This window comes from Monopterus albus, unplaced genomic scaffold (genome assembly GCF_001952655.1).
Source record: "Monopterus albus unplaced genomic scaffold, M_albus_1.0 scaffold46.1, whole genome shotgun sequence".
Classification (NCBI taxonomy): Eukaryota; Metazoa; Chordata; class Actinopteri; order Synbranchiformes; family Synbranchidae; genus Monopterus; species Monopterus albus.
In genome coordinates, this window is record NW_018127926.1 from 2,291,576 (window position 1) to 2,300,261 (window position 8,686).

Below are 8,686 nucleotides of genomic sequence, written 5' to 3' on the forward strand. Positions count from 1 at the left end.
CACAGTGTGCACCCTCACCCTGAAATGCTCTTCAGTGGCGTAATTCACTGTTCTCATATCACAGCAGTCAGCCAGCTCTCTACTTGTCTTTATTTTTTCAGTCACCGGCAACAACAACTAACACGCAGCCTCAGCAGTCCTACATCGTAAGTGCAAACAGCCAAAAGTATTTAGTTACTTAAAAACTAAATGTTTGAAAATCTAAAACTTGCAAAATACCATGTGGCACCTATAACAAAGACTCGCCTTCAACACAGAAGGTATTAATCACTGATTTTCTGGCTGTGTGTGTTTGTGTGCTAGGTGACGAGGGCATTTTCTTTCAGTAAGACCCCGAAGCGTGTAATCCAGAGGGCGTTCATGGCCAACAGTACTCCAGACGAAAAATGCCAGAGGCTGTGTTGTGAAAATCGAATCGGCAGCAGCGCCACTCTGGCTGTAAGTCTGTTTATTTGTCTGTCTGAAGAAAACAGTCTGTCCCTTGGGAAGACAGCACAAGTTGTACTGATGATATAGCCACAATAAGTTAAATTATTTCATTTGTTACTTATCTCTCTGTTAGTCTTGGCCAAGACCTATCTAATACACAAATATAGGCATTTTGCAATAGCATGTAAAACTACAACACGTATTCACACTTTATGAAAAGCACAGGAAACAAGTATGCAATGTAGCCAAGTTCTTTGTGATTGAACAACCATTATCTGTGTGTAATTGGTACATTTTTACAACGTGTTTATAAAATGTCTGTTTTTGTAGTAACTGCATAACACACTGGGTGGCATGACCACAGTGGAAGAGCTTTCTATTGGAGTCACCTGCCTTCAAGTAACTTGATTAAAAAAGCAGGGAAAGGGCTTCTGTTTTTAATGTGCTAGGAGATTTTTGCTTTTAATAGGACTGTTATTTTAGCAGTTTCCTTTCTTAATGCTCCTTTTATTAAATGGGGGAGGTGAATATGAAGATGTGGGGGAGTGGCTAAGAGGTGAGGAAAAGTGAAATTCCCTCATCATTTTTGCTAACCTTTTACTGTGCCTTGTTTTCGGTGATACAAGAATGTTAATGTACTGTGTGTGGCAGCTGCACAGAAAGATAAATATTAAAGAAGATTATAAAATTTCACATATACTAGTTGAGATTAGGGAGTGATAGACCCTCCAGTGTCCTAGTGGTTAAGATGCATGCCGTAAATTCCAAACTTCACTCTTCTGTCCATAGCAGTAAAAAAGAAAAAGATTAGGGAGTACCAGTAAAGACTAGGGGCCATTAAAATAGGTTAATGACTCAAATTCTATGTCTACAAGGACAGAAATGCATGTACATTATTTTTAAAAATCCCATTCATAAAGTCTTATAGCCAACACATACTTCTGTTTTTTATTACTCAGTAATTTGTAAGAGGGCATAAATTTACAAGACTTGTTTCCACTCCCACATTTAGCCACAGTTGGGTGGTGACATGCCCTAAACTGCGATTTATATTCTGTCTACATATTCACAAGGATCTACATGACACATACACATCAGTGTATTGAAACACCCAGTGTAGTATAAACAGAATCACAGTCACATTCATGTACATGTGCATTTTGGTGTGCTGTGGTTATTATATTACCCATACTGTCAATAATTCATTAATTTATGGCTTGGAGGCATATTTCACAATCAACAGTAATTGTGTGCCAGTCATTTTCATTGTAAGAAATCAGTCATTACCTTAGTTCACCTGCAAAGAATTAAAATGACACCTTTGAAAATGCACTGTGCTCCAAATTATTATGCAAGTGACACAACATGATTTCAGTAAAATAAAAATTTTAGGTTTTTCTATGAAGGTTTGTGGCTGTTTTATTGCTCGCATATTGTTTGATAACTGGTATCAGTTTCAACCAAGGTTGCTAATTAGTTTGCCAGATGAGCTTAATTATAGAGAAACGTACTTAAAGAGGCTGTTCCACAATATTAAGCAAGTCACAGCTCTCATGCAGTAGGGGAAGAACAAAGATAAGTCTGAAGATGAAAAGTGTAAAATAGTGAAATGCCATGCAAAAGGCAGCAGTATACGTTGGAACAACATTTCTGGGAGGCAATCCAGCCAGAAACACTACATGAACTTAGAAGTTCAGTGGATGGCAGAGTTGTTAAAAGTGATATCAAAGAATGGCTCGTATATTACTAAGTAGCTTGACATAGTTTTTTATTGCCTTTATTTTTTGAAGAATGTTAATTATTCATGCATGAAATATAATAGATTTCTGTTTTGAGATTATTATGACCTACTGAGTGATTTCAAACTGCAATCTGCATAATAATTTGGAACAATGTATGTTAAGTTTTCAAAATCTTGCAAACATCTGTCATTATCAGTAGTTTCTGCTTGTAACAAAACCCACATTGTGATGTAATTGTTGAGGCAAAACAAAAAACTGAATTGTACTGACTGTTTAGGAAAAATAAACCAAATTAGCACTTGGCATAATAATTTGGAACACAGTGTAAATATAACAATAGAACTGAGGATACAAATGGAGCTTATTTTAAAAAAATTAATTAATTAAATGTACGTTCGATTAGCATATCAACAATTATTGCATCGAATGCAAAAATCATACATAGTTTTGGCCAACACCTAATCGATTCCGTCTTTTACTTTACATTAATTCCCCCCCAATCATCTGGTGTGTCCTGTAATACCGTGAGGAGTGATTAACTGTTTTGTTTCTGCTTTTTCTGTGAACCAGTAACTTAATTTTAAATCCAGCTTCTCGTTTCAAGCCAGCATTGCTGTTGCTGGCTAAAATGAAAACTGCCTAGGGATGAGTTCCAATATAAATCACATTTATATATGAATATATCACAATTTGGTTTTAAATTTTTTTTTTTAGGTTCTATCAATTAAAAAAAAAAAAAACTTAACCAATCTTTAATTTACATTCTATGTTTAGTCTCTTGCACCTCTTTTCTGACACTACAGATGTGCACAGACAAACCAGCTGATGTATGCCAAAGTGTGATACTATAACAGTTATCAAATAATATGGGAGCAATAAAACAGCCGCAAACCTTCATAGAAAAACCTAAAATTTTTATTTTACTGAAATCATGTTGTGTCACTTGCATAATAATTTGGAGCACCGTGTATTTTCAAAGGTGTCATTTTAATTCCCCTGAGCTAATTCCATGAATCGTCCAAATCTAATTCCACTGGTGGAGCAACAGCGCACACAGTTGGGATGATACAGAGAGAGTGAGAGAGACACGGTGGACAAAGAGCCAGGATGGGGGAAATAGAAAGGAGCCCATATAAGTTGTGTAAAACTTCATCTTGATGATTATGTGAGCAGTTATGCTCCTGTTGAGAGTGTTTAGCATCCGTCAGCAGTGGGTCCATGTGCCATCTGTGTGCCCTTTATATGTTTGTTTATAGATGCACCAGCGACCCTGTGTGCCAGCTAATCAGAGGAAACTATCAAGCCTGGCTGACGTCACCCATTCAGCCTCTGTAATCGAAAGAGACGCTAATCCTGCTCCTCTCTAAAGCCTGGCAGTGGGAGGGGTCGGACAGAAAGAGATACTGAGAGAGACATGAGGAAGGAAGCTGGATAAAGGAGACAAGGTAGTACATATAGACTTTAGAATAGTAGATTCAGTGCTGACCCAGACAGGTGTTGTTCCGACTGACAAAGGAAACCAGGTACACCTCATCCTCTGATCTTCTCGTTGGATCCCTAAGGGTTTGGGACCCCCTCTCCTCTCACCCAGCCTTTGCTCTGGAGGCCAAAGGCCTCTGTGAAGGCTCTGCAGAGGGGGAATGCTGCGTGAGCAGCTCACCTCCTCTAGCAACCCCTCTCATGTCATCTGTATTCACTGTGGAGGAGTTGGGCTTCACCACTGTGCAGTTGTGCCAAGATAGAGAAGACATTTGCCTGACTGCAACTGAAGGGTAAGAGGCTGCTCAGGTTTGTTTATATTTGCTTGCTGTTTGTGCCACAGATCTAATTCACACAAGAACTAATGATGTTTCTGAGGTTGAACTGATCTTCATGCCCTCAAGCAGTGTTGTCTAAATGGACAAGTAACTAACATACAAAAAATTTTGAGTTTCCAGGATTGTACTGAGAAAGTGAAAAGTATCTGTGAAACAGGAAAAGGAATCGTCACTTCAGCTGTCACAGTTTCCTCTTCCTGATGAGAATAGTTTAGCTATTTAGTGTTAACTCCAGGTTTTAAATCTCTACATGACGCTTATGAGTTCATTTCACTGAAAACATTTTTGAGCTCTGAATTTTTGTTTCAATCATTTATTCTTTACGGGCCAACTATTTTAAAATACAATTTGCATTTTATTACTAGTGTATTTTTTATTGTTAAGCAGGACATATTTTGGCATACATAGTATAGTATATGGCACAAACAGAGACTGAGTTGAAACGTGCAGGTGTTTAGAGGAGGGAGTGTACATGACATGGATCACATGAAGGTTAAGCTTTTTTGTCATAATATCTGCTGAAAGTTTCCACCCCAGGTGGCACACAAACAGCTTACTGTGACACAGTTGCCAGCAGCACAGTATCAGAAATTGAATTGCAGTGCCACACACATTCACAAGTGGGTCAAAAATGATAGCATCCTCACAAAGCTGATCCTATTTAGTTGAGAACAGGGCGTCCTGGTTTTGGCGATTGTACAAACTGGCTTAGTGTTTCTTCATTTGTTATATTATGTAATGAACATAGGCATGCTGATTAGAAATGCTGAGCCTTATATCTGTCAAGTAAAGTCAGCAAGGAAAGTATAAGTCAGTCTGAAAGAGATATCAGCTAAAATCAATTCACATCAGTCGTGTTCAGAATAATTCAGTGTCAGAGAGCAAGAGAGGTTTGTTGTGTATTTACACCCTTCCCTGCTTGACACTCCCTTGTTCTCTACCAAACCATCTCAACACTACATTTGGAGGAAGAATTCACAGTCACTGTCAAAATAGTTTGAGTCTTGTGTAACAGCTGTTGCTGCTGGCCAACACCCAAAAATACTGGTCCAAACTGTTGCAGTCTAAAAACAGGAAGAACAGAGATAAAATCTGTGTTTAATCTAAAATGTAAATAAAGTCCAAGCATTATTATTAACAAGTCTGTGAATGGCAATATGTTTTGGTATTTATGGATAGAAAACACACACAGAGACAGAACAGGAAACATAGAGGGAGCAGGAGGCTGGGATAAAAAGAGGATTCGGACAGATCCTCAGTCCATCTTAATCCCCTCGGCAGCTTTTCTGGAGACCATAAACAGATTGAAGTTGGAAACAGGCTCATGTGTCTCTAAAACAAGCGATTGCTTTACAGACATGTGGACTGTGGACTAATGAAGCAAAAATGTGCAAAGTGAAGATGATTCTATTAAGGATTTTGTGATAAGAAAGGCACTCATTATTTTACAGTGTACTTCTATTTCTATTTTGTGTTTTAGTCTCATTACGGCTTTATTTCATCTGCAGAGGGATGGAAGAGATGAGTGGCCGAAACTCAGAGTGTGAAAACATGCAAAGCAAGGAACTAAAACTGCCATTCCAGGTATGTTCCCTCATTCTACTGTCACCAGTTCAAATAATCATTAATCCTGTTAAATTTATCACACGAGGCAACACACACACACACACACACACACACAGAAGTACAGAAGAACCTAGTCCAGTTTTTTCAGCTTACTACGACCTGGATGACTGAGAATCTGCACAGACACAGAAGAACTAGTTTGTCAAAAATGCTTGACAGGAAGGACTCAAATGTTCATAAAAACAAAGAGTAAATTCCATGAGACACAATAAGTACACATAATCCATGGTCCAGACATTGTGTAGGTGTGTGTGTCTTTGTGAAAGAGTAGTAATCTGTAGCCAATGTTCAGGTGGTCAAAACTGGACATTACACCAGATTTAACAACTATTACAGCCACAGATTGGCAGATTGTTCTAATGCTGTGCTAAGTGTTTTGCTGTAAACTGACCTTATTTTCAACATCACAGTTCTACTCAGTTCTCAGTGAGCTCTCCTTTATTTCCAGCTCTTCCCTGACCCCGTTGAAGTTGCGCTGAGCCCAGATACCCCCTTGAACAGCCAGGACCATGACCATGGGAAAGAACGCCTACCCTCCATTGTTGTGGAACCCACAGAGGTGAACGAGGTGGAGAGCGGAGAGCTGCGCTGGCCTCCGGAGAACATGGACACGGAGGAAGATGAGGAGGACCTATTCTTGGAGCAGTGCATCCCCCCAGCCAACATCTCAGACTGGGGAGAGGAAGAAGAGGAGGAAGAGGAGACGTCAGTTACACTGAACCAGCAGCAAGGCTTGACACTCATTGGTGAGTTTGGCACATTGACATGCTCTCTGCTTTATGCTCACTCTTATGATAGAAAAATACCTTGAAACATCCCAATCCTCTGCTTGGCTGTGTTTAGCTTGGTAGAACATATTTACTTTCAAAGACTTGAATGTAGCAACCCTCAAATCACCCCCTAACAGCATTTCTTTTTGTTTTGCTGTCCCTTTTAAAAATATATTTCCCATGGTTAACACCTACCAGCTTAGTCAGCATTTGTATATCTCACTTCTTGAATTTTGTATGGGAATATGTATGTGAACGACTGTGCAGACTGCATGTGTCTGCTATAATACACCACATACTGCTTTCATATCTAGAATGCCCAAGTTAACACGCACATTCGGATTTTGTTTTTAAGAAACATTGTTTTGAAGTATTATATTCTTAATTTGCTTGAGGAAACTATGTTTAACGAACATGGGGAAACACATAAAGCAGCCTAACCAACAACTTACAAAATGTCTAAATCTGTTATTCTCTAAGACCCCACAAGCATTTCTGTTGCTGTTATTTATAAAAAAATACACAACCAAGAGTTTGAGAACATAACATAAAGACTTTGTCCTCGGCTTGACTTTTGTCTTTACAGACCTTCAGTCGGATGCTTTTAGAGACGACACCCCAACTCTTCTGCCGAGCACTCGGGCCCTCAACTGACTTAGCTTCTGATAATTATGCACTGCTGATGACGCAGCCTCAGACATCAAGTATGTCAGCAATCACTATGACAAAACATAGAAACTAGGAGATTGACAGTGACAGATGATGCAAAGAGTGAACAGAAAGCGTTGTTGCTACAGGAGGAAGCACAATTGCTACAAGCCAACTGTGAAATTTTTTTATCAGTGTTCAAGAAGAGCCAGCTGGCAGTTTATTAGGTACACTTAGGTAAATGTAATACAGTCTTGAACTAAATCCTCATTGAAGAAGGTGATAATGTTCAGTTTTTGTTGTGTCTGCTTCAGGAAGGTGTAGACGGACCTGTGCGATCATTTCAGAGGCTGTGTTTTGTGCTGCTGTGCTGCCTAAACTCACTGATTCAAATAGGGAGGACAAAATAGTAGAAACACCTGTCAGTATAACACGTACAATTCAACTGCACCACAAACATCATTTTGTGCGAACAGCATGAACAAAAAATGATCATTAGCACCTTCAGGAAGGGAGGATTTATGGCAGGATTGTTATATTATGAAATCATTTTGTATTTAACAAACTGCATATGTACTCACTGGCTATTTTATTAGAGTTGTCTCTAGATTTTTGTCCTCCCTAGCCACATACATGAAAGGGTCAGAATATTAGGAACACCTCTGAATACAATGTAATCCAGTACATCACCACCATTAATTATGACCTCAACAATAAACATATAATTGAATGTATGCCTTTATGATGATTTCACCAAAAGCTGAAACATTTTGAGCTTTATAAACACAAATGTTAAGGTGGAAGTGTTGCATTAAAATTACAAAGGTGTACCTAATAAAGAGGCCGGTGAGTGTATATCAAGTATAAAAAACATGAGAACATGAACCAGGGCATAAACACACAGTCACATTCTCAAATGCAGTCAGGTTGTTGATGCCGATGATAGAGATTTAAGCAATAATGTTTTTATATTTAATTTTGCTGACGGTGACATTGACATTTCCCTTGTTAGTTCCTAATTTTTAAGGGCTCATGCTGTCAGAGGGCTGAAAGAGGACATTCTGCCATGGCAACAAATTCTTTAGTTTGTGTTCTTCTCTCTTTCTGGCCTGGTTATAAACTCAGTATTTTCAGCAGATTAAAATGCTCTAAAATGTGTTGGTTGTATCTGATCTAAATTCTCCAGTAAGGCAGTCATATCATAAATCTGATGTCCCTTCATGTTAAATACTGACTCATGCAATGTACAATTTAAAATCAGCATTTTCCACAAGGTTACAAAATAACCAGTAATTTTTGGATCAAAGTTTCACTTCGTTTGTGACATATATGTAATCAAAAAAGGGACGGCAGCTCTAGTAGCTTTTCATATCAACAGTTGTAGACACCATAGGGAATTGAAGTTGTTAATATTATAATTTTGGTGTAGGTTGATTTCTAAATAACTTGTATATATGAAAACTTGTGTTTAACTCTAAAATGATTATGAATCTGACAATAAAGTATTTTGTCCCACTAACAGCGGCTTTTATGTGAAAGTTTTATATCATTTTAATAACATTTAGAAAATACTCAATAAATTCTGTTCTACAAAATTAGTTTATGCAGACTGCGCATACATTATTTCAGGCTTTTATCTACCTTTAGTATTTAA